Source organism: Notamacropus eugenii, chromosome 3 (assembly GCF_028372415.1).
Source record: "Notamacropus eugenii isolate mMacEug1 chromosome 3, mMacEug1.pri_v2, whole genome shotgun sequence".
Lineage (NCBI taxonomy): Eukaryota > Metazoa > Chordata > Mammalia > Diprotodontia > Macropodidae > Notamacropus > Notamacropus eugenii.
In genome coordinates, this window is record NC_092874.1 from 137006636 (window position 1) to 137029632 (window position 22997).

A 22997-nucleotide genomic window follows, 5' to 3' on the forward strand; every position below is an offset into this window, starting at 1 on the left:
TATCAAGATATTTTTTAGAAAATTTCAGACTCCAGGTTAAGAACCCTTGCTCTTGTACACATCTTTCATTAAGTGCAAGGGTCCACTCAACATGCTTTTGGGCCTTCCTTGTTTTCTCCTGACAAAGGGAGGATACCAGAGGGGCATTCTGGCCATTCACCTGTCACCCTATATCACTCGACCATCCCTCTCTGCTTTCTAGCATACATTTTTTTCACTTGAACTTAGGCGCTTCTTTCAAGTTCTTCACTGGATACATTTTAGCCTCTTAACAGGAAATGGTTTTCTCCCCCACTGGCCTCTGTGTGATACTCGGATCCCAGTTCTTACAATTTCCATTTCTTGCTACATAGCAACTGCAACAGAATCCTGTATCAAGAGCATGGATCTCTTTCCAGGAGAAGTCTGGGCTTGTTATATCTCTCCCGGGATTTCCAAGAGGCAATCCAACCTATCTCTTCTCTCTATTCAGCTCTGGACTCAACTTTGTATTTAATTGCACTGTTTTCCCAGATGTACATATTGACCAACAGGCTCCATGCAGTGTCCATCCAAATGTAATCACAGCCAACAGGCATTTTTCACAGAATAAAAAAAAGAATATTCACTTTCCACAACTCCCTGACCCCCTTCCCCGGGCCACATTCCGGCTGCCTTTTTGCTCTCAAGTCAGTGGAGCCCAAGAGTGGGCTCCTCTCCAATTGTGGTGGAGAGGAGAGGAAGGGGGTGGCAACCTTGGGTTTGGGACCAGCTAGCTCCCCACCTCCCTGGCTCAGGGTGTGAAAGAGCAGGATCCACCACTACACCAGCACCTCCAACACACCACTACCCCATCACATCACCACCACCTGCACCACCACCACTGCCTCTTCCTCCTCAGATTCTGTAACTGACTAGACCTGCTGGAGCAATGCACTGGTGGATGGACCACACCAACTGCTCCCTGAAGCCACTACCCCAAGAAGAGAAGGAGCTGCTGCCACAATCAAGCTTCTCCCCTCCGGAGCCCCCAGCATGGCTCACTACATTGCAGAATATGACTGTGATGCAGTATGTGATGATGAATTGACCATTAGAGTGGGGGATAGATATCATCAGAAACGTGAAAAAAACTAAAAGAGGAAGGATGCTTAGAAGGAAAACTAAATGGTAAGAAGGGATTTTTCAGGTCAATTTTGTTCAGAAAATTGAGAAAGAGATCAAACCCAAGGAGGAAAATTTTCCTTTCAAATGAGATAAACCTGGAAATGTAGCCGATCTTGTACAAGGCACAAGTATTTATGAACTTCCTGCAGGAGGAATTCAGGAACGTTCCCTAACCAAAAATGTTAAGAAGCAAGGAAGCGGCAGTGTAAAAGTCTCTATAAGTATTTTTCATAAAATTAAGGTGAATTAGAATCTCAGATTGGGAGATGTTATCAATATTAATGAAGAGGTAGAAGAAAGCTGATGGAGTGAAACTTTGAACAAGTCAAGATCGGTTCCCTCAAATTTTGTGAAAGAATTAGAGATAGCAGATGATGGAGAAGCCCATGAAGCTTTAGAGGAATCAGAAACTGTTTTCACTAGCCCTACCTGACCCCTAGCCTCTCTAGGAAATGAGAGTAAAATTGAAGCTGAATCAGTCACACAGCTAAAGAAAATTCGGGGAGTTGAATTTGGAGATATTTTTAAAGAAGGTTCAGTAAAGTTCTGGACAAGAATGTTTGGTAATGAAGTAGATGAAAGAAAACCAGACAAGTCCTTAATTACACACACACTAGGATTCAGACCAATACAATGTAGAACACAGAGTAGAAGAAGCAAAGGCAGAAACTGAAGGCAGATATAAAGCTAAGGAATTTTGTAGAACATTATTTGCCTACAAAGGTGTTATTAATGGCGATGAACTTTCTTTTAAAGAAGGAAAAATGTCCGTCTGGTATCCTCTCTTTGTCAGGAGAAAACAGGGAAAGCCCGAAAGCATGTTGAGTGGACCCTTGAGGTACTTAATGAAAGATGTGTACAAGAGCAAGGGTTCTCAACCTGGAGTGTGAAATTTTCTAAAAAATATCTTGATAACTATCTAAACTGTTTTCTTTGTAATCTTATGTATTGTCATGCACTTAAATATTCTAAGAAGAGTCTGGGCAGTTTGATGGTGCAGTGGTAAGTAAGGACACTGGAGATCAAGATGGTGGAAAGGTGAACTTAATGATAAAGAAAGAGTATTTCCAGACAACTTTGCTATTCGCATACATGAACAAGATAAGGCCTTTCCAAAACCAAAGAAGCCACCACCCCCTTCCAAGTGTCCATCTCCCAGGCCTGAACCTACAGCATTAGAGGAGTATTTACTTCTAAGCTTGAAGAAAAGGATGAAAAGTCAGCTTTGGAAAAGAAACCTTCAAAACCAGCTGCTCCTCAGATACCACCCAAGAAACCTACTACTCCTAACAAAGTCAACAATTTATCAAGATCATAAGGGAAAACGTAGCCAAAGCAATTGGAAAAAAACAATTCCACCATCACCACCTCCTATCCGTAAGCTCCTACCTTCCCATCAAAGTCAGAAAATGAGCCAGCACTGAAACCAAAGTTAGAATCTGAACAAGTACCTTCTAGATCAATAGACCTAGATTCACTTGTAACAAGGAGCTCTAAAGAGACAGATGTTGTAAATTTTCATGAAACAGCTTCCTCCAAAAACCTTTTACATCTTACTGCAGATAAACCAAAGATGCCTGAAAGGTTACCTAGTCACTTCAATGGAGATCACAATCCAATTCAAAGTCCAGAAAAAACCCTGAAGTTTCAGAAAAGTGAGGAAGAAAGTGCCAAATTAAAGACAGCTGAAATTAAAAAGACATCCGTGTACATTGCAACTTCTTCAGCTGCATCTCCTAGAATAACTTTCCTCAATTCAGTAGATTCCAAAACAAAAGAAGAAACTGATGATGGAAAGAAAAACATACAAGATAGCCTCAGCACACAGGTTATTGAGTTATTGTGTGATGTAGAAGCAATCAAAAGGAAACATGAGAGGGAACTGAAAAAAACTAAGGAAAGAACTGGAAAAGGAGAAGGTAATCAGAAGTAACCTAGAGGTGAGAACAGAAAAGCTGAAAAAACTAGTCCTGTCTACTTGCAGGAGGTGTGAAGTAGACTCAGTGTTCTTTTTTGCCCTGGAATTCATAAAGAGAATATGAACCGAAAACTGATTAGTTCCCTTTCAAGTAACAAAAATTTTTGGTGTGCTATGGGAAAAAATGAGTACATGAGTTTTCATATCTTACAGAAGGGGAAAAATAAAAATGGTTTATTTTATGTTATTTGCCAATATGAAAAAAGAGACCTTATTACTTACTTTTTTTTCTTATTCTTTACTTTTTTTCTGGTTTGCTTGAAAATACTACTGAATCTGTATAAAAGGGAGAGGAAGTTGGTAATAGATTTTTATTAAATACTGACAGTGTACTTTTAAAAGAGGTCTATACTATAAATATGCTGATATATCTCCAGGTAATCTGTAAAATAGACTATGGAAGGGACATATTAGCTTAACAATCCCTAATTTGTAATTACTTTTCCCATAATGCAAAAAAGATATAGGATATTTGTATGTGTGTATTATACATATATACGCATGTATATATTTTTTTATTTTTAACTTTCCCACCCAAGATTACAGTGTTGTGCGTATATGTGTAAAGCGCTGTTTATAATCTGGTGACAAAGTAGGAATGTGTTAGCTATAAAACAGATGAATCAATCACATGCAGATTATGAAATAAAATAAATTTGATAGCTGAAATATTTCATGCCATTTGCACTGTAGGGTTCATAAAAGGAATTTATTAAACTATATAACCATTAAGTATATTTTTAAAAGAATAAGATTTTCTTAAATCTGTCAGAGCTAAGAAGACAGAAAAAGCTGTCCTTCAGTTCATTGTGCCTAGAAAGTACAGCACATTTAACATGCAAACACCAGTCTTTTTGCTTTCTTTCTCTGCTTATTTTGTAGATTCAAATGTCTGTCCCAGTGAAATCACCACTAATCAAAATTAGCGACCAGTATTCATGCATTTTTAAAATAACCAAGAAAGTTAAAGTTTTAGGGTTTGGTTTTTTGGGAAGTTTTGCACCCAAACCTTTTCCCCAAACTCCCCTTCACCCCCACCTGATTTTAATGACAATATTAAAGGGGAAAATTTTAAGCTCTTTATATTCTAGGAATCATCTTCACTAGAAAGTATATCTGGGAAAGTTTTTCCTTTTTCTTCTTGGGAAAAAGTTGAGAAATTAAATATTCTTTCCTTGGTTTGTTAGTAGTTAAGATCATTCAGATGTTGATTATAATACAACAGGAAGACAAACATTGTTTTAAATATGAGATTTGCAGAAAATATATATATAGGAAAGTCCCTGGTATCCACTAGCTGCCCTTTCCCTAATTTCCTTCTTGAATAGATAAGGAAAAGAAAAGTAATTGCCTTAAATGGTTTCAACTTATCTATCTCCATTTAAAGAAGAAAAATCTTCAGTATGGCAATTCACCAGTACAGTTTTGGTATATAACAGGATGTCACCAGAAATTCCTATGCATGAGAGCTATGTCATATTATTTTATGCAGAAATACTATATGTAGGAATATGGAATTTACATTTTGAAAAGCAGTACAATTTTCATGCATTGACTATTTTTTTTAATGTGTCCATAAATACAAAGCTTTGAGTCAACTGTGTGATATCTGTAGTAGCTATTATAATGCTGAATTATCTGAAATGTACTACATATACAGGTAAGCCACAGTTTTTGAAACATAATGCATTGATACAGTATTCACTTAACCTTTCTGAAGGTATCAAAAATGAACACTCCCAATTTTAAAAATATTTGTTGTCTAATTTTTTCTTTAGAATTATTTCTCTGATGATAAAAATAGAAAAGTAGGCCTGATGTCATACAAATTTATTTTCCATATTTCTCACTATGATCCTAACACAAAGAAATGTCCTGCAAATTATTTTTAAACATTTTGTCTACATGAAAACTTACAATGCATGAGCAGAATAAACTAATCAGTTAAAAATAGAAATGCAAGATGTTAACAATAAAATGGTCTTGTTTTGCTGCAGCAATAAAATGACCAAGTGCAATGACTTCATTTAATAAAATCATCTTTCAAATGCTGCTGCTATGAGCATTTTTAACCATAAAATGTCCTAATCTAATGCATTCCTCCCCTTCTTGCTGTTGATGCACACTGCATTGGGTCTGATGAGTATTCCAACATTCCAAAATGCACTGAGTTCACAAATCAGTATAAACATAGTGATATGTTTACAGATACTGTAAGATGTATGTTTTCCCTGGAAGGAAAAAAAATCAAATAAAATGAAAGTACTGCTACTAAAAACAAAAACAAAAAAAAAGGAGGAGGACTAATATGTGATAAAGTGACGCCAGATTATGGACGAGCTTTGTGGAGGGAGCTGAGCTGATTCAAAAGACTATAAGGAGTGATGGAAGATTTTTGAGTAGGGAATGAACCATAACCAAATCTGTATATAATAACAATTAGAGCGAGCATTCATTTAGGACTTACAGGTTTGTAAAGTGCTTTACATTTTGTGATATTCCTAAAGCAGTAAATATTTGTAAAGCTTTATACAGTGCCTAGCATGTGGCTACTTAATAAATGCTTATTCCCTATTCTCTCTCCCCCTTCTCACATATATAATCTGATTTGATCCTCACAACAACCCAGGGAGGGAGGTACTACTATTATCCCAATTTTACAGATGAAGAAACTGAGCTTGAGAGAGGTTAAATAACTTGTCAAAAGTCACAAAGTTATTAAGAGGCAGAATTAGAACTCAAGTCTTCTTGACCCCAGGTCTAGCAGTTCATCTATTCTACCACCTAAGCTGCATGGAAAAGATTATTTAGACAAAGGATGAACTGGAATGAGAAGAAAGTGGAGGAAGTTACTGAAATATAGGTAAATAGTGGTGGTGAAGGCAATTATATCGATAATGAGAAGAGAAAGCCTTGGACAGATGAGAAAAAATCAAAAGAACTTGGCAAGTGAATAGAAGTCATGGAGGACACAAAAATAACCACAGGGTTTTCAAAATATGGTACTTAGAGAAGCAGATTTATGGAAAAGTTAATAATAATAGTATCAATTTCAACACGTTGAGTTTGACATCCAGGTAGAATGTTCTCCCAAGCAGTAAGAAAAATGAATCTGGAACTAATAAAAGAAATCAAAACTATAAAGATTTAGGAGTCATTCTGCAGAAATGTTAGTCAAAACCACAGGCATGTCAGGGGAGAGTGTGCAAACAGAGAAGAGGGTCAAAGACTGGATTTTGGAAAACACTCACCTGAAGTGGTAGAAACAGAAAGCCACAAAAGAGACTGAGGAGACTCTGTTAAAGGTAATAAGAGAATCTAATAGGTTTCTAGCCAAGAAGCCACACAAAGAGTCAGTGGTAGTCTCTAGGAAGACGGTGTGATCTACAAGGGCATCATATGTAACGGAGAAGTGAAGGAGGAGGATAAAGACTGAGGAGAGGAGACTGGTGTTGGTTACAAGGTCACTGGTAATCTTGGAGAGAGTAATTTTAGTAGAGTGATGGGAATTAAAAACAGTATGAATGTTTTGGAAATGGAAGCATCCGATGTGGAAAGTCTGGGGTTTTTTTAAGTACCTTGGCTAAAAAGAGGGAAGAAAAGAGATTAATGAGGTAGAAGGGGAGGGAAGAGAGGGGGACTATGTATTAAACACTCTGTCACAGGCACTGGAATAAGTTCTAGGGATATAAATACAAACAAGCAAGACAGTCCCTGCCCTCAAAAAGCTTACATTGTAACTAGAGAAGACAACCCCTAAGGTGGAGCTGAAAAAAGGGAGCAGTCATAGTGTAGGGAGGTTAGGAAGTGGTGCAACAGCCAAGTAAGTGGAAAGCTCACGTATCAGAGTGGGCAGCTGGGTAACACAGTGGATAGAACACTCAACCTGGTGTCAGAAAGATCTAAGTTCAAATCCAGCCTCAAACTTCAAATCCAGCCTCAGACACCAGCTGAGATGTACCTGTTTGCCTCGGTTCCTTACCTGTAAAATGAGACGGAGAAGGAAACAGCAAACCACTCCAGTATCTTTGCCAAGAAAAACTCAAATGGAGACATTGAGAGTTGGACATAACTGAAAACGATCCAGCACTTATCAAAGGATCCAGGCTTCAGAGTTCAGCGTATAGAGGGGAGGAGGGGAAGACTATGCTTATGTCCGTGTCATGGTGAGGAAATGGTGGGATCCAGAGCACAGGGAGAGAGGCTATAGGAATATTTTTCCCCACAGCCAGGAGAAAGTATTTTCTGGGCAGTGGGAAGCTAAGTGTGATGAATAACGATAGTGTATAAGAGGCCTCAAAAAAGAAAGCATGGTTTTTAATAATTGCATTAGACACTAACTTAGTTCCTATGTAAGATACACAGCTGAGATGTGATTTCTAGAGTCCCAAAAACCTCTGCCAAAACTCCAACCAGATTATAAAATTATAAAATTGGAAAAAATCCCAAGATACCTCAGAAAAAATTTGAGAAATGAATGCTTGAGAGCGGCAAGGTAGTAACACAATACATATTAATAACTTAATTAGTCTAAAGGAAATCTAAAGGACATAGCTTCTCTCCTACATGCTTTTTTTTTTTAAATGGGCTTTTGAGTTCATGGATAGTGATCACTTATGTGAGAAATGAATATTTTCTCTTTTCTGTTTAATGCCTAATTATTGAATCATGACCAAAGTTTTTCCCCTTTCCTACTTTCTCATTCTGAAACCAATCGGTGTGGGAAATCTCAAAGATTTACCCAGGCCAAGATCTAATCAGACAATGAAAGAATTTCTAAGTTTGGACTAATGGGTATACTCCTACTCATTAGTTTACTGGGGAACTGTAGATTCTCCCTTTTGTCAAGAAAGGTGATAAAGAAATTGATGTCTCTTTGACCAGGTTTTGGGTACCCAAGTCATGTATCTCAAGATCGTCATTATGATATAGCTTCCCTCCCATTCTGTTAACCAATCAGAGTTGATTGATACCCTTCAGGGATACCTACTCTTTGAAGAACATATAAACTGTGAGTCCACCACCAGGAGGTGTCTTTGGTCTAAGAGAGATGGCCCAATATCCATCCTTTTATTAATAAACTTGCTGGACTTAGGAATAAAATTATTAAACTACCCAGAAACTATGTCTCTGAATTTTTTAATCATTTATTATACTTATTGAGGAACTTATGCTACAAATGCAGACTGACACCTTCTTGGGGGTTGCCTGGAGCACTTGGGAGTTAAATGACCTTCTCAGCATAAAACAGACATTAGTCTTTAATCCCTATACTGTGACAATTCTTATCACACACCTATTATGTACTATACCTAATTATCTGCATCCTATCTCCCCACTAAGGTGCAAATTCCAGGGTAGGAGGAGAAGGTGAGAAAGAGGAAGAGGCAGGAAATTATATCTTAATTCTAGTTTCTATCTTCCACAATGCCTGGAACAGCATTCTGCATCTATCAGGTACTTCATTAATGCTTATTGATGTGAATTCTTTTCTTCTTAATTTATTTTAAAGTTAATAAAACTTGAATAAAAATAAAAACATATTGTAAACTTAAATATTAAAATACAAAATAAGAAACAAGAGCACTGCCATGTGCACAACAGAATATAAAAGAACATCCAAAATAGAGAGCAATAAATTTCCATTTCAAGAAAAGCCTATAAAATAAATACTGCACATTGTGTTCGGGGCTGTCCATCTTTTGTTTGCTTCCTGGTAAGTTTTCTTTTGTTCTCTGCTGTATACTTCTTTCTTTGTTTTTCCCCGTCCTCCTCTTTCCTTCCCCCAAGAAGGCTCCGATTAAGGGGAAATATATTATATAGAGATATGAATTCTTCAAAATGTCTAATTTTTCTTAGGGCTGGAAGATCAGATTTATGTAACATCTTTAAAAAAAACAACAACAGTAAAGGCACAGCAACCTAAAAAGCTTAGAAACTACTAGTCTTATCTAAAGGAAGGAGAAGATGAAGAAATCTATTGTTAGCTACCTTATCTTTTTCTCCTTCCTGTTGTACCAGGTGAGTTTCGAAAGCAAAGAAAGTAACAAAAAATTAAATGCTGTATATATCTTATGAATATAACAATTTTGACCCATCATCCTTTGTCCTTTGGGGTGTAGAATGAAATATGTACAACTAAAGAAACAACCTTCAAATGGCATTTCAGATTTGCATAGTGGCTTAGGAGAAAAAAAAACCTCTGAAAAACTACACAGACTACTTATTTTGTTGTCTTTCATTAGTAAATAGTCAGTGTGGCAAGGCTTGGACTGACTGCCCTGGGAAAGGCACTGAAGTCCCTAAAGACCCTTGGGAGTTGTATTTCTTACCAGTTATGGAAGAGATGAAGCTATGGAAGGATCAAAACTGGAGGGCATACTTCCCCCTACAGTATTAGTATTTAAGTCTCTGCAGAGAGGAAAGTATATATTAAGGGGCAGTGACAGAGCAGGAATAGCAAGCAGCAGCAGATGGCTGCTGTTTGTCCTTTGTTCTCAAAGAGGACCATGACATCAGGAAGGTGATGTCATGACTTGCAAGTGAACTGGATTTAAATGAGGCAGGGCTGTGCAAAGTCACCAGCCTCACTTTTTCCTCCATCTGGGCCCAGTGGCAAGATATAGATCAGGATGACTGGAGATGGCCCCGGTTTAAAGTGGGAGACCTCGGCCCTTTTAAGTCTTTTCCAGGTTTGTTTGTCTGAAGCAGGGCCTATTCAGTGATTAAGGCTAGGTAAGAAATGAGGCAAAGAATGGTCTCTTATACCTAGTTTAAAAAAAAAAAAATCAATCTTGGAGGGGAAAACCCTCAGGGTTTCTGGTCAAAACAGAAACAACTGCTATTTACACTCACTCAGAACCATCAGAGTCCAAATAATGAACAAATGAGGCTTGGGCTGGGACCAATTAGCCCAATCAATGAAAGCCAGAGTGATTTGAGTTTAAGGCAGATAGAAGATGATTTCCAAGAGCCTGACTTTAAGCTCTTTAGCTGCTAAAGTGGTTTGCCATTTCCCTCTCCAGTTTATTTTACAGATAAGGAAAGTGAAGCAAACAGGGCTAGCTAACTTGCCCAAGGTCATACTGCTAGTGTCTCAAGCCAGATCTGAGCTCAGGAAACTGAGACTTCCTGACTCCAAGACCACTCTACCCACTGTACCACCTAGCTGCACTTAATGAGCAGCATAGTTCATTACTAAGTGTTTCTCTACCATTCTAAATTTTGCTTATCTTTCATTTGCATTTTAAACCATGCATATCTAAATGAAGCTAATTTTAATTATGTCCCAAGTTAGTGTAACGGACATAGATGGGTGGAAAACTGATTATACCAAACTCCCCTGGGAGACCATTCTCCTGGCTTGGCAATGTGAGCTTAGAGCATTTTGTGAGTTTTATTTAGAGTCCACATTTTTAAGCTTTCTAGCATTACAACAAAAGGAAGCCACACTGACCTAGGATCTTTTGGCCCAAACTAAACCCCGGAGGAGCTAATTTCATTATTTTCAAGAACAGGCTGCTGTGCACCCGGGGTTTTTTGGGCTTTTTCTCCACCCCAACTCCTTGCCCCCACTCACTCAAGCTAGAGAAGAGGCCTGGTTATAGAGGCATCAAGAGAAGGTCATACACTAAGGTGCCTCCAATACCTTCCCCTTCCCTAATTCAATATTCTTTCCTATTCTTTGTGTACTGAAATGTGACACCATATCTGGAGTCAGAGGAGCCAAGTTTAAATCCTGCCCCAGACACACACAGGCTGGTGGCCCTGGACAAGACAGACTAAAATCCTCTCAGTCTCTATTTGTGAATGTATAAAATAGAAATAATAATGTTACCACCCACACAGAACTGTTGTGAGTATCCAAGGAAATAGAATATATCAAGTGCTTTGTGAACTTTAAAGCACTCTAAGACAGGACATGTTAATTATCTTGTATGTAAATGTTTGTAGTAAAAAACGCCATCATTATAAAGGTTTCCTCTTTGAGTGGCTTTCCCGGCTGCCCATAGAGAAGAACTGTAATCCCAGAAGCCGGCATTCTAATTGATTCACTTCAGCCAAGATCCTTTCGAGCGCTTGTCCTATGTTTCTGGGACACCTACATAGGCTAGTTGTATTTCGTGCCTTAATTCTGAGAGAGAGACAGCACTGAAGTGTGTGTGTGGGTGTGTGTGTGTGTGTGTGTCTCTCTCTCTCTCTCTCTCTCTCTCTCTCTCTCTCTCTCTCTCTCTCTCTCTCCTTCCTGGGGCACATTAAGATGGAAACTTGGACACCAGAAGGATGGCAGCCAGACATGCCCAACTATGTCTTCTTACATCTTTTTTGTGTAAATCAATACTGCACACCCCTCCTCCTCCCCACTTCTGTTTGCACGTTGATCAATAAAATTCGTGGTTATGGAAGTTCAACATAGGTGTAACTATAACTCCGTTCCAAGGTGATTAGCACACAATTAGAGAACAGGGGCCCAATTTTGGAACTGATTTATTCCCTACCCACAGCGCCCAGGCACTGCTGTGCTTTCCCCATACAGAGTGGATATTCTATAAAATGGTGATCTGATTATCCAGTGCCCTGTTAAATGATCCAGGAGTTATTAAAACTCTCACATAATCTCCTTTTCCTTCCCTATCTTCCCAGTATAAATTTCTTCAATAAATGGACTTGATATAGCTAGTCCTTCATCAATTAAGGGAAAGAGGCCAAACATATATAAAGAGGAAAGGCACTTTACAGTAACAGCACTTATCTTATCCATATTACATAAGGAACCTACCCTTTCTCCCTTCTCCTGCCCCCCCAAACTTACCCTTGAACTCTGTATTCAGTTCTGCCCTTTGTAAATGATACTACTGAAAACTGGCATTCCAGAAAACTTTAAGGGAAAATAAAAGTTCATATTGAGTGTCTTCATTCAGATGGCAATTTAAAAGTAATGAAAGCCTTATAAAACTGAAGTACTCTGGGTAAGTACAAGGAAAGTATTGTATTTGGCCAACACAGGAACTGAAAACACAAAGCTGAGTTCCCTCTGTTCCTATTACTTTACATACTAAACTAAATCACAGGTAACATGGGGGGGGGAAGGCAGTGTGTACTGATGACAATGTATAATATATAATACAAATACATATTATGAATATAAACATAATAAAAATATAATATAAACATTTCATCAATGGTAACAGGTGTTGTTCATGGGAAAAATGTTCTCAGAAAACACTAGGGAAGAAAAGAAGGTTATTGTTACTGATATGATTCCTGACAGTTTTGACAATAATCATTTCACATTATTCAGAAGTCTTGGAGAGAAATTTCTAAGGCAAAAAAAAAATAGATTACAGGATCATCAATTAAGGGCTCAAGAGAATATGGAAGGGAAAGGCCATCTCCCTCATTTTACTGATAAAGGAAGAGGCTGAGGGAGGGTAGAGGACTTGTCCTGGGTCACTTGGTAAAAGGCAAGACTTGAACTCAGGTCATCTTAATGCTAAGCCCAGCAGCTCTAAGGCATTTATAATGATTGGCTTTTTATTCCAAAATATTTCCATTATCTTCCTCTTCTCATTTTAAATATAGTAAAGCTATGCATTTTAAATGTCTTTTTTTTAAAGGATGCTTTTCTGGTAATATTTAAGATGTACCTTAAAAGACTTGGGGGGACTTCAAAAATATAAAGAACTGCAATCAATGAAATACTGGTGCTCACATTCATTTGCTACACATTTTTGTTGAAAAGCATTATTACTGCGATCAGGTAAATATTTAATGCTAACTCGATTCTGCAATTAAGGTGACATGGGCACTGTCAGTAAGCTATCTACTCAGTCTCATGCCATATGATTCTTGTCCACATGCTTCCCAATATCCTCCTCAGGAAGATCTATCCAACATCCTGAGGCCCTTCCTTTGGGTCTCAGGGGAGCACACAGTATGTCTATCTGCACTCTTACTCTTTCTACATTGGCAGTGAACTTTCTTTTCTGATCATCCACTTAGTAGCTTATTCTTTATGCTAGTTACATCTTGTGCACAATTGGTAAAATACTGCAAATCTACAGATGCCCAATATGTCTCTCAATGATGCCCCATGGAAACGTACAGAATGTTTTAATACACATTGATGAGAATAACTATAGCATATAAGGATTACCTTTAATCTAGAATATCTAATTTTTTCCCTACCCATAATTCAATGTTTCTTCCTTTATGAAAAATATCATCTGGTATGTCCCAAACATAACCCAAAGAGAAAGTGAGGAAGGCAATCTGCCTAATTCAATTAGTGTCCCTGCCTCATGCCTCTTCCATATTCCCCAGAATCCATATTCCCCAACATTTATTGAAGTGATTTTCCTAAAACCTAAGTCTGGAAATGTCCCCTCCATTCCTCCTGACCTAATAGACTCCAGGGGCTCCCCATTACCTCCAGGATCTGATCAAAAGTCCTGTTTGACATTTAAAGTTCCTCATAGACCCTTCCAACCTTTCTACAATTCCTACAAACTTTTTAGACTTTAATCCTCTCCCAACACCATGTTATCTGGCCACTCACCTATTCATCATTCCTCACATATACCACTCCTTTCCTTTATACTGGCTGTTTATTCCAAATGCCTTGCTTCCTTCAAGACTCAGCTTGCATCCCATTTTCTGCAGGAGGCCTTTCCTAGTACCCCCCAGCTGTTAGAACCTTCCCCTCAATTATCTTGTATCGTAGCTATTCTGTGTTTATCTTGTATGTTCCTAGTTATTACCACGTTTCTGTCCACCAATGCTGGAATGTGAGTTCCTTGAGGACAGGTACTGTTTTTGCCCTGCTTTGCAACCCCAAAGTTTGGCACATGAAAGAGGAAGTGAATTTGTTCAACCTGGTCCCAGAAGGAAAAACTAGGAGCGGTGTAGGCAGAAGATGTGGAGAGGCAAATTTGGGCTTGAAGAGAGAGAAAAAAAACATTTCCCCACTTTTAGAGCTCTTAAAAAGTGGAATGGGATGTCTAGGGAGGTGGTAATAGATTCTCCCCCTCCTTGAAGGTCTTCAAGAAAGAACTAAATGACTTGATAGATATCCTGTAGAAAGAATTGCTCTTTAGATACTCTTGGATAAGAGGGCCCCTGAGGTCCTTCCAAGACTGAGATTCAATAATTACCCAACCTATTTGTTTATCAGATTTGGAAACCAGTTACCAGAGGGATTGAATTACTTGTCCCTTAGTCACAAAGGCAGTAAGAGACAGATAAAGGATTTGAACCTAGGGCTTCAGATTCCAAGTTTAGTTTCACTTGGCACATCCAACAAGTACCATGTATGCCTAATGTGGGGAAAAAAGGCTATGTAACTGCATGAAAATCTGTCTTTATCCTCCTTTCTTTGAATAAAAATAGCTGAAGTCCACTTTACTCTTTAAGGTTACAAAGCACCTTATGCACATTATTCCATGTAAGCCTCAAGAGTCCCATAAAGCAGGTGTTTATTACTATCCTCATATCTGACAGATAAGGACACCGAAGCTACTAAGTGTCTGGAGGCATATTTCAACCCAAGTCTTCCTGACTCCAGATCCAGTGTTGAATCCATCACATCACACAATGTCCTTTGCATTTTCTTCTAAAATGACTTAACTTTATTCCTCATCCCCCACAAAACCTTGTATATTGCTTCACATATGATGAGCATCCAAATATTTACTGAATGAAAGAATGATTAAATTATGTCCTTTGATAGATTTGTGTTATAGTTTTATGTTCCCTAATACTCATTTTAAACAAATAAAGAACTAGATCATTTTATATTAATGATGGCTGGCATACGTGCATATATATGTTTTAAGGTTTACTAAAGCATTTTACATATTATGTCATTCAATCCTCCCAACAACCCTGGGAGGCAGATGCTAATACTATTATGATCCCTAAGGAAACTGAGGCTAAGTAACTTGCCTGAGGAAGGATTTGAACTTGCTTCTTCCTGATTCCGAGTTCAACATTCATTAGCCACCCAATTATATCTAAAAACAACAATAAAACAAACAAAGTACTTTCTATCCCCTCTCCTCTGGCTCAAGTAAGTAATCCAGTCACTGCGGATTCAAGATGCCCATCCTGATGCAATGAATCTATATTCCTTCATCTTACAAATACCCCATGAAGTAGTTAGGCCAGGGCCTTTTCATACAGGCACTGACTCACTATGGCACACCATTAACAGTTTATACTAAGCTTTCTGCAGGGGCAACCCTTCCTGAGTTCATTGTTTTGACAAAAAAAAAAAGTTGTTTGATTTTTTGAAAATTCCTTTTTCGTTAGTTTTCCATTGTGGTCAGAATTCCATGGTGTTATAAGATCACATATGCATATTTTGAAGATAAGTACATAAATTTTAAATATATACTTATATATGTATGTATGTATGTATATATACCCTTTCAGTAATCTGGAAACAAATCTATTCATAGAGGTACAGTCTGGGCAGGTCCCAGCCTCTTAGGGCTGGAGTATCATCATCTGTGAAATAAGGGGCTGAATTAGACTGAGGATTTTTAATTTGTGTGTGTGTGTGTGTGTGTGATGGACCCCTTCAGTAGCTTGGCAAAGTCTCTGAACCCCTTCTCAGAAAAATGTTTTTAAATGCATGAAACAAAATACACAGGATTACTACGGAAACCAATTATACTGAATTTAAATTTTTTTTGCCACCCAAATTCATGGATCCTCCTGAAATCTGTCCATGGACAGGGATATGTGGACCAGGTTAATGGCCTCTGTATTACATGATATCTAAAGTTCCTTCCAACTCTAACAATCCAAGAATCTAATATTTTTAAGCTGGTTATCTCAGAGATCATCAGGGCCTAACACCATATCTAACAGTACTAGATGCTCAATAAGTGCTTCAATGATCCCTGCAAACTTAATTGCAGCAGGGCCCTAAGGCCACCAGGAAGAAGAGAAAGATTTCTACACCTCTCCCCAAGAATTCACAAAGCTCTTTCCTTGTCTCTCCTACCCGATTGAGAGACCGAAACAATGAGAATTCCAAAATGGCTTCTTAATGTTATTTTCCACCAATCAAGAACTTACAAGGCATAATGGAAAGAGTAGTGGAATTTCAATCAGAAGAACAAGATTCAGATGCCTGCTCGGTTATTTTATTTATTTAATTATTTAATTATTTAATATAATCTGTTATTTAATGTTTCTGTGGCTTTAGGGAAGACCTCCCTTTCTTCATCTGTAAAATGAAGTGTTTGAATCAGATACTCTCTACCTTCCCTTCCAGCTCTAAATCCAATAACTCCCAAGATGAAAGGAAATGGTGGGATACTTTGAGTAAAAGGACCTAAGTTCTAACCATCGCTCTACCACTTAAGATTTCTGTGTGGCCTTGGGAAAGTCACTTCATCGCTTGATGTTAGTTTTCTCATCTACAAAAGGAGAGGATTGAATTAGAAGAACCCTAAGCTTTCTCCCAGATTTAAATCTATGATGTTATGACACATGATACATTTATATCCATAAGCAGTATTCTCTAAATAATCCCCTAGAGACAATTTGGGAACAAGCAAAGATCTCTAAGGGTCCTTTTTCTCCCTTCTCTTGACTACTGAATGATTCATGTCAATTAATTTATTAAGTACCAACTAAATGCAAGGCAGTGCTAAATCAAAAGTACATAAAGACGAAAACAAAACTCTACTTGCCCCCAAAGCTTATATTCTTCATGGGCATAGAAGGAGTGTAAAGCACAGTGAGTAGTAGGTGAGAAGGGCAAATGTAAGGAAATCAAGGAGATATAAATTGAACATAGTTTTTAAAAAATACTTGAAAATAAAACAGCTTGTACAGACTGTGTAGATACAGGATGCGGCCAAATATGGCACATTCACAATGGAAGCATTTTTGGAGATCATCTAGACGTGCTGATTTTACACAGGAAGAAATTGAAGACCAGATAAGCTACATGTTGGCCATGTATTATGTCCTCCCTATTATTTTCTACATGCAGATATGGCTTATGTGAAAATGAGTGGAAACTTCTCTATGGTCTAGCCTCTAGTGCATCTATTCGTAGAAAAAAACCAGAATATTTTAGTATGAATAGCTAAAAGGCCTGAACTCTTCAGGATCTAATTTCTACTAAAAACTTTTGAGAAAACTCTCCTGATTTTGAAGGTTCCCTCAAAGAATGAGGCTAAAATGAGAAATAATCAAATTTTTGTTCAACGAAAATATTCTGAATTTTTAAAAAATTCCCTTATTAGTCTCTACTTTCCCATAAATTAAGAATATATCTACTCTTCAGAAATTACACAGCTCTCTGTCATTACCTTTTTAAACCAAAAATGACCCAAATTATAATGTGCTTTGAAGATTCAGAGGGCAGATTTTTTTATCATAATTTCAGTTGCCATGGTAGTAGAAATCAAACAAAAACATTATGGTTGCAAACAGGAAATGTAACCCCAAAGTGACTGGTGACTCCTTTGTAAGGTATTCATTTTCAGATAAAATGAACCTTGCTCCTGGGATATATACTTTGTGGGTGTGAGGTTATACTCTATAGATAGCACAACATCTGACACGTAATAGGAGCTTCGTTGATAAGATCTGTTCACTTATGTGTTATTTGAAATTTTGACAGTCTTGTTAAAGCCTCATTTATTTTCAATTTCATTTTGGGTAGCAAAAAAAATATAACTTCTTGATTACTAAGATATCCTAAATAAAGTATCATATCCTGCCTATAACAAAGAGCTAAGGGCATGAATCACCAACTGAACCGCTAGTGATCAGGCTTGAGTCAAATGAAGAAAAAATATGATTTGCAATATAACACTGAGAACATTGAGCTAGTAAGCTCAATGAAAAGAGTTAATTGATGGCGCAAACTGCCCAACTAAATTCCAGTCAATAAGATATTCTTCTAAATTTGTGAATGCCTAAGGGTGGAAGGCTTGGTGCAATAACTTCTGAAGCTCCTTTAGAACAGAAATTCTGTGAGTAAAATACTCAACCCTCTTATTGCTGTCTTGAAGAATAAATCAGTTAATTAATGATTTGATCATGTATAATATAATATATATGTTACATTATATAAATTATAACTTTTATATTATATCTAATATATACTATGATATATGATATGTTATGGTATACATGATAATATAATATATAATAATGAGATAATAATATGTAATGTGTTATATATTATATAATACATATTTTATATGTAATATAATAAAATACCTCCTACATAATCTTTATAACATTATAAAGATATCATTGCTGAAAATTTTAGAAAAAAATTATGAGTAAATTGTATTTGTTATTATCTATGATAACCCTCCTAAACATTAAAGAGAACTTTCAAAATCAGTTGTGAAAACCAGTATAAACTGTGGGAAAAAATAATGCTGGATTTGGAGACAGAAAACCTGGATTCAAATCTCTCCTCTGCCGTTTAACACGTGTGTGACCCTGACCAAGTCACCTAACCTCTATGAGCTTTGGGATGCAACATGTAAAATGAGGGGATTAGATCAAATGATCTCCAAGATAACTTTCTACTCTACTCTAAATCTACTTTCTTTATACTCTAAATCATCTCACACTATGAAAATACTATAATAATCAGTTGGTTTTTTTCTAATTTCCTCATTGTAGTTTATAGAGTCTTGATTATGAGGGATTGGAACCCAGTGCTGGTCATGAATTTTTTAAATAAAAGAATAAAAAAAAGCAAGGAAAAAAGCATTTAAAAAGTACACATTTGCTAGGCACTGTGCTAAATACCTTACATATATTGTCTCATTTGATCCTCACAACACCCCTCTGTGGTAAATGCTGTTAAACAGCCAATGGTTAAAAGACATGTCCAGAGTCACACAACTAGCAAGTGTCTAAGGCTGGATTTGAATTTAAGTTTTCTTGACTACTCAGCCTATGCAGAAACATACTTTAGTTAAAAAAGTTAACATGTAAAAGCTAGAATGGCCACATTACATAGAATCTGTTTAATTTCTTTTTAAATAGACTTTTCAGATTTCTAATGATTCAGAATCTCAAGCCCTTGATTTTCAGTCCAGAAACCCAGACCTCACATCATATTTCTGTTTTACGCAAAGCTGGAACAAAGAATATGGTTGTCTCTGTGGCAAAGTTTAAAAACTGAATTCTCTAGGTTTACTATGTCCACAGGAGGTTTTCAGCCTTCAATCATAACACATGAAATTTGATTTATCAAAAAATAAACACGACGGAGAACATTCTGAACTTCAAAATATGTATATTTTCATAAAGTATTGCTAAAACATGTTCCTCATTCTAAAGGTAGTTGCCTACCTTGGCTATCACCGATCTCCACTCTATTTCTAGCTATGTTATAAAAGAAACATGGGCATTTTCAGCTTTGCATCTTTTAACTAGTCCTTATTGGGAAACAAGGCAAAAATATGGGCTGTGTGTTGCTATTTCATTTTGAGTCTCAAGTTTTGCACAGCTGAGTGCCCTGCACCTATAAGTTACTATATAGAAAGGAAAAAAAGGCAGCAATTAATTTAATAAAACTATATTCAAAATCCAGTGTAAGGACCTGCTCAGAAACAGCCTGGTATAAAGACAGTAATGAATTTGAGATCCGAAAAACCTGGGTTCCAATCCCATTTCCTACATGAACTAGCTGGATAATCATGAACAATTTAATTAACTTTACATGCTTCAAACAATAATCGAGATATACTAAATCATGACGTGAGCTCCACCATTCTAAATTACACAGACCTCATGTATTCCCATATAAGGGCACAGTACAGCAAGTACTGAATGAGTCTTAATCCTGAAAGGGGTGATTTCCTTTCAAGGCTTCCCAAGTTACAGTTGTACCATATTATCTTAGTTTTGGCAACCTTCTAAACCAGGTATACAACAGTTTGGACCCTTGATTCTGTAATTCCTTTCCATTCTTGCTTGTGAGAGACCCCTATCACTAAGCTTGTGTCTTACAGATTATGACTAAAAATTATTCCAGTTTTTTTAAAAAAACAGTCAAAGTTCCTATATTTTGCTTTAAGGTCAAAGGATCCAAGAATTAGAGCTGGAAAGGGCCTCATTGGTCATCTAGTCCAACCCCTCATATCTTCATTTCCTAGTTGAGGACACTAAGAAGTTGGCACATAAGCTGAGTCTCGAAGGATGCCAAGAAAGGTAGTCAGTAGGTAGAAAAGAGGAGGAACATCATAAACCAAAAGACAATGAGGAAAAAAAAACCTGGACCCCAACGATGTTTTCAGTAGACATGACAAGGTAGAATCTTTTCCTCAGGCTGTCCATGCTTGTGTTAGAAAGAAGATGGATGGGTAACAGGGCATGCTCAATTCCTTCTTTGCTTTACATATCATTGACACAGTCAAGCCTGAAGGGGAAATAGGGAACCCCTGGGATCTGTGTCCTAGTAATTATGGTTCCCTGCTTCCCAAAACAAGGGAGCAGGAATAAGAAGTTCCAATTACATTCTTGTTTTTTAATTTCTCTCTAGGATGTTGGAACATAAAAAACTTAAAATAACTTAGACATACCTCCTCCCCCATGATGTAACAAAGGAAGAGGCTTAGATCAGGAGAATGGAAGTGATTTACCCAAATTCACATAGAAAAATAAATACTTCAATGTGTTCAAAGACAGCACACATGCAGAGTACAGTAAAATGCCAGACTCGGGGTAAGAGAATTCAAATACAGACTGTGCCACCTGTGCCACTTTGGGCAATTGCTAGGAAATGCACACAAGATGTTGATAACGGGGTATCCCAAATGAAACTCAAACTGTAAAATATCAAGTTGCTTATAGCATTTTTGAAATATGATAATGTTTTTCTCTAAAACTCCATTTCTAAGAAAAAAAGAGAGGAGGAAGTAGATTAAAAAAAAAAGCTAAAAAGAAATGCAATTGGAAGGTACAAGATAGGAGAAAAAAACCTGTAGTCATTCCAGCTAGTATGAAGGAAGGAATCTCCTTCTCTTTTCTTGTATTTTTTTTAAAAAATGGCTCCCAGGGAAAGATAGTCTAGACAAAAAAGGGGGAAGCATCTGGATGTGGGCCATAATTTTCTATTTACCACAAAATGAGGCTCTGGTTTTGACTTGTCAGGGGCTTTTTTTTTTCCAATCAGATGTGGACTGTGCTTACACAAATTGATGAGACTGAAAAAAACTCCTCACAAAGAGGCCAAAAGGCATAAAATGGGCAAGTTGCATATGGTAAATCCTACTATGACATACCATTATAGCAAAAAATCTCTATACAACTGAGATTTCTCCAAACTAATTTTTAAACATGATACAAGATGCAACAAAATTCCAGGAGAACTAAAGAATCTGGAGTTTGTGGCCATGGGTTTAGGCTTCTAACTAATCCTAGCATGAGAGAATCACTTTACTGCTCAGCTTCTAACTCTGTGACACTGAATACTAAGGTATGTCTGTTTTACACCACTTAGGAGGTGTACAAAATAAAACACCAGGCTAAATGCTCTTCATCTGAACAAAAAGGTTAATGGAAAAAAGAAGGTAGATTCTTCCATGGTTTGATCAAGATTCCTTATGGAATCACTGATGCTGGTCCTCTTATTTTGGCCTAGGAAAGTCAAAAGTGTCTTAAAATGGAACATCAAGTTGAGTCTATAATGATGCAGTAGCACTGTTTTGATAATTTATGCCAACTTCAGCGCTGGTTTTCCTCAAGACAATAAAATTGCTTTGTTTCTCATGCATTTAAGTCAAGAAGCAATACTGTGAAATTGATGGGCTACAAAAAATAGAATGAAGAGAAGGCACTGATGGTGACAGATTAGTCTGACCAGAGTTCTGCTGAAAGAAAACTTCCCCCTAGGGAATGTAGGTTCACATTTTGAGTTTAAAGTTGAACCTACTAAGCCCCTTCACCTAAGCCAAGGGTCTTCAACCTGTGAGTTACTTTCCATTTTCTTAAAAACTTTTTGGAGATATGCGGGGTTTCTGTTTCCAAATGGGAATGCAAGACACTGTGGGTTTGGCTCTTTTCCCAGTTGGAAGTCTCAAAAACTAAGAAAGCAGAGGGGAGTTTAGGTATGGAAAAGATGGAAGCAAAGTAGCTTGAAAAATCTATTAGTAACGATTTCTGGGATCTATCAGGAAAACTTAGTTTGGCAATAAACTTCAACCTTGGGCTACTTCAATAACTGTTTCTGAAGCTGTACAATTTTCAATAAAGAATTCAGAGTATAAAAAGTAAGTTTTGAGTGTTGAGAACCAGAGAGGAAAAAAACTGACCACACCATGACACTATGTGGTGTCAGGGTCCATATTGTAAATCTTTCTTCAAAAAACTGTAATGCTACCTAGCTGTTTATAAATAACAGGTCAATGTCTTCGTGGCTGGTTCAGTTATTTACTAATACACTGGATATTTGCCCTCCAAATGACTGGATCTGTTCTAAAATGTTTTCAAAACATGCCTTAGATGTTTATATTTATAAAAAAAATATATTACTATCTATTTCAGTCAATATATCTGGCCAACAATAAGACCACAGAAATGTGTGATCTTTTTGACTTCTGGTGCCAAGATGGCAGAGTAAGGAAGGAACCCTCTGAAGCCCTCCCAAATTCCCCTTCAAACAACCGGAAAACCACCTCTGAATTGATCTAGGATCAGGCATAGAAGCTCGGGAGTGGAAGGGGAGGCAAGATCCAAGAACAGCAGCAGCCTGGCCTAGGGCAAGCCAGCAGTGAAGCCTAGACCCCACTGCTGACCAGTAGTGAAGCCTCACCCTGGGGATGGTCAGCAGCAAGACCCCACCCCTGGGGCCTACCAGCAACTCAGCAGCAGGGCCCTG

The 22997-nt window shown here is 37.4% G+C and overlaps 1 protein-coding gene and 1 pseudogene across 6 annotated transcripts in view; one reads left to right on the forward strand and one right to left on the reverse strand.

The window, feature by feature from the left end:
- Positions 1-22997, reverse strand: part of TES (testin LIM domain protein) — a 101508-nt gene that overhangs the window by 56656 nt on the left and 21855 nt on the right. For 2 of the 6 annotated variants that reach the window (XM_072652973.1, XM_072652974.1), the window contains exon 2: positions 3347-3400. The exons of 3 other annotated variants lie outside the window; for them this stretch is intronic. The gene's annotated coding sequence lies outside the window, so the exon portion shown is untranslated. Of the gene's footprint in view, positions 1-3346; positions 3401-9456; positions 9583-22997 lie in introns of those variants that run through there. One more of the 6 variants, XM_072652977.1, reaches the window with a different exon arrangement.
- LOC140533348 (CD2-associated protein-like) lies at positions 917-3286 on the forward strand (annotated as a pseudogene).